The following is a 4,176-nucleotide window of genomic DNA, read 5'->3' on the forward strand; positions in this document are numbered from 1 at the left end:
TAATAAGCAGTCAGTAAACAAAATGCAATCTTTAGAACCTATGCAATCTTGAGCATGTATTTTGATTTCAAGACGGGCTGTGTTAAACCCATTAGTCGAGAGTTAGGCTGCTACCACAATTTTGAAGCAAGATTTGATTAAATACTGGCCAGGATGACAGACTCTAGCCAGATCCATTCTGGGGTTCCCAGAAAATGTCCACAAGTCACATTTTGCAGGGGCTTATAAAGGCAAACACACAAGGCTGCCGTATTTCCCATCATGCCCGATCAGGGGCAAGCTCATATCCTGACGTCCTTCCTGCCTACATACTTCCCACCTATATGTGGCCAACACTTCCCTGAGGTTGGGTCAAGCAAACACATGGCTTGTTATCTACCATAAACAGTAGCCTACAGCATTTCAGGATATCTCTGTGCTTGGGCAAGGGGCATCCAGGTTACAGGCCTGGTGGGTAGGAAGTGCCCATCCTTGGCCAGGTGGTCCTGAGTTCTATAAGAAAGCAGACCAAGAACTCCATGAGGAGCACAGTAATTACAACTAAAACACTTGAAACATAACTCTGGCTCTTGCCAGGTGGTGGTGGTTCATGCCTTTAATCCCAGCACTTGGGAAGCAGAAGCAGGCAGATTTCTGAGTTCGAGGCCAGCCTGGTTTACTGAGTTCCAGGACAGCCAGGGCTACACAGAGAAACTCTGTCTCAAAAAATCCAAAAGAAAAAAAATAACTCTGGCTCTTACAGCTGACCCTGGAGGAATTTGAATTTCTTCCAAGTGGCTTCTCTACAATTTTTTTTTAATTGAAAAAAAAAATTGTCTTATGGAAGCCTTTGATAGAAAATACAGTACATTTCTTACATTTCAAATGAAGAGTGTATGGTGTTACCAGCGTTTCAGATTTTGCCGTTTTGAGAGATGTGCTGAGTCTGTCTCCTTTCATCAGGAGAGCAAAAGCTTCCTTGGAACTCACTATCAAACTCTGCTCAGTCTGCTACATCGTGACCAAAGCTACAGTATGAGACCATCTGTAGACAAAGGAGATCCTGGAAAATAGGGTCTATATTTAGGTTTATGGTCTTTCTGGTAGAAGACAACAAGAAGTCCTAGTTTCGCTTCTGATGTCATGATATAAATATTCTCACAAAAAGGAGGGTTTATTTGCCTTACAACTCCAGGTTGTTACCTATTCTAGGTTTCTCTGTTGCTGCGATAAAACACCATGACTAAAATGAACTTAAGGGAACTTCCACAGGAGGTTGGTAAAAGCAGGAACTGAGGCAGAAGCCTGTGAGCAGAAACTGAAACTGAGGCTGTGGAGTGCTGTTTACTGGCTCGCTGTCTGCCTCATGGCCTTTTGCTTTTCTGATCCAGCCCAGCCCACCTTCCTGGAGATGGAAACGCCCACAGTGGGGTGCGCCCCACTGCATCAATTAGCAATAAAGTCATGCCCACAGGCCAATCTGATGGAAGCAGTCCTTCAGATGACACCCTCAGATAACTCTGGGCTGTGTCAAGTTGACAACTGAAGCTAAGGAGGAGACCCCATACTTTGTCAACTGGACACACAAATATATCTCACATCACTATATGGTAAAAAAAAAAGCTTTTACAAGTTTCAGTTTTTTTAAATACCTTACATTTCAGTGTCCATTGAAACGTTCAAAGTCTCTCAGTCATGGGCTCCTATAAGATAAAAACTAAGTTTTATGGTTTCTTATTCCAAAAGGGAAGTGTGCATAGAGTGAGTGAAGCCCCTAAGGGTGGCTCAGTGTCCGACATCTGAGACCCAGATCCTCTAGGTCCAAAAGTCAGTGAGCTAGCTCCCCGTCTCCAACTTGGCTGTCACAGCTTACAGGCTCAGGCCAGCTCTGCTCTGATACCTGACACTGCCTTGGTGGGCATCCCACAGGGCTAGGATCTCCAAGATCCTGGGGTCTACACTGCAACCAAGGCAGTACCTCCACCAATGACCTCTTTTTTTGGAAATCTAACTCTGACACGCTGTGATAAACCTCAGCTGCTCTCTATAACCTGTTCAGTCCTAAAAGCTTTGATGCTGTTAAAGTCAACGTCTCATGACCTTGCACATTACCACATTCAGTTGCCAGCTTGAAGTGTAGCCTTGGCCCCCTCTGGACCACAGCGTCTGTGTGCTGACCTTGAGGGAATACTTCCCAGAATATTTTTCCTCAGTGATACTGGTCTCTTACTATTCACAGCAGATTTTTGTGCCTTAGCTAAGTAGCATCCATGATCTCAGTAGAGGACAGGTTTTACAAATTATACAGATTCGTAGTGGAAAATATCACACAAGCAGCTCAATAGACACTTCGCTCCCCTCTGAAAATACACAAACCTGGCCTTTATCGCCTGCATTTCTTTCAACATTCTTAGCTTATAAGCTCCTTTATAACAACCCATTACACTCTTAAAACTCAATAGTTTTTCCAACCCTAAGTTCCAAACCTTTCTACAATCACTCCCAAAACAACATGGTCAGGTTCATCACAGCAATAGCCTACCCTACTTACGTGCCAGTTCTGGTTCTATTTTGCGTTCTGTGACCATAATAAATAGCATTATCCAAAGCAACTCATGGGAGAGGATTTATTAAAATTTCAAATCTCCATCCGCCATGAAGGGAAATCAGGAGAGGTACTCAAGCAGAAATCTGGAGGTAGGAACTGAAGCAGGGCCGTGGGGAGGAGTGCTGCTTACTGACTTGGGGGAAAATATTATCTTCACATAAAGAGTACCACAATTCAAATATGAAATATGTGTATGTGAAATTTGAATATGTATTCATATATATATTAGCTTCTTATATTAGTTCCTTTTTTGTTGGTATGCAGGTTACTATGACCAGGGAACTTAGAGAAGGAAGAGTTTGTTTGAGCTATAGCTCCAGAGGGTCAGAGTTCATGATAATGAAAGGCATGGCAGTAGGTAGCCCTGAGCCGGAAAATAAGAGAAACATTTTCAACCTGCTGAAAACAGCAGACTGCATGTGGGACGACACTACAATCTCCCAAAAGCCATCAGTGCCTAGTGTAACATTTCCTTCAGCAAGACTCTGCCTCCTAAAGGTTCCATAACCTCTCCAAGCAGTGCCACTATTGGGGAACCAAGTCTTCAATACCTGAGCCCATGGGGGACACCCTCATTCAAACCGCAGCTCTTATAAAGCAGAGACTTCCATAAGGTCTTCCTCCCTCTTCTCTCTCTCTCTCTCTCTCTCTCTCTCTCTCTCTCTCTGTGTGTGTGTGTGTGTCTCTGTCTCTGTCTCTCTCTCTCTTTCTTTCTTTTTTACAGATCTAGCCTCAAGTTTATTTGTAGAAACAACATAGGACCCTGGTTATCTACAAATAGTGTGTGGGTAGGTGTGTCACGGCAGTCCGTCTGTCTTCACACTGGCAGGAGCCTTTTCTATGGAGCCTTCACAGGGGCCTGAGCACCTCTGGGAGTCTGGGCTGGAGCGGAAGCCTGGGCCTTAGCTGGAGCTTTGGCCTCGGCCTTGGTTTGAACCTTGGGCTTTGGTTGGCAGAGCCTACACCCCTTGGCCATGTAGTTTCGAATCTGCTTCCCAAGCTTGGGTTGAGTGATGAAAGTCAGGCGGCTGAGTTTGCGGCTGGGCCCTTTGGCACCTTGGGCTTGATGGCCTGAGGCTTCACAAGGGCCTTGATGGCCTCTGTGCACGCAGTCACTGCCTTTGCATTGTTGGCCTGCATCTTCTTCAGGCCTTTTTTGTTGTGCTTCTTGGCAAAGCGCATGTTCCTCAGGAACTTGGGGTCAACCCCACTAAGAGATTCATATCTTTGTGACTGGGGTTTCATGATGCCATTTCTGTCCCATTTGCGGGACTGGTTGTGTGTGGTGTGTCTCTTGGACTTGGCCATATCTGCGCGGTAACCCGAGGCTCCCACAGCACCTGGGACCAGAAGAGAAAGAGAAAGGCCTGCAGTCAAGGTTTTTCATACATCCATCGCTTTGATTATTCAATAGTGTGAATTTTAAAGAATTTTCTTTATTATTACATTATTAATTTATTTGGGGGTATACACATGTGCCATTGAGCTCTTGCGGCTGTCAGAAGACAACTCAAGAGAGTCCGTTTTTTTCTTTTACTATAGGAGTCCTAGGGACTGAATTCTGGTCATCCTGCTTGGCAGCCTTTCCT

At 44.9% G+C, this 4,176-nt stretch overlaps 1 pseudogene; it reads right to left on the reverse strand.

Moving 5' to 3' along the window:
* Positions 1 to 3,425: 3,425 nt before the first annotated feature.
* LOC127684917 (60S ribosomal protein L29-like) lies at positions 3,426 to 3,895 on the reverse strand (annotated as a pseudogene).
* Between the last annotated feature and the right edge of the window lie 281 nt (positions 3,896 to 4,176).

Source organism: Apodemus sylvaticus, chromosome 5 (assembly GCF_947179515.1).
Source record: "Apodemus sylvaticus chromosome 5, mApoSyl1.1, whole genome shotgun sequence".
NCBI classification, from domain to species: Eukaryota; Metazoa; Chordata; class Mammalia; order Rodentia; family Muridae; genus Apodemus; species Apodemus sylvaticus.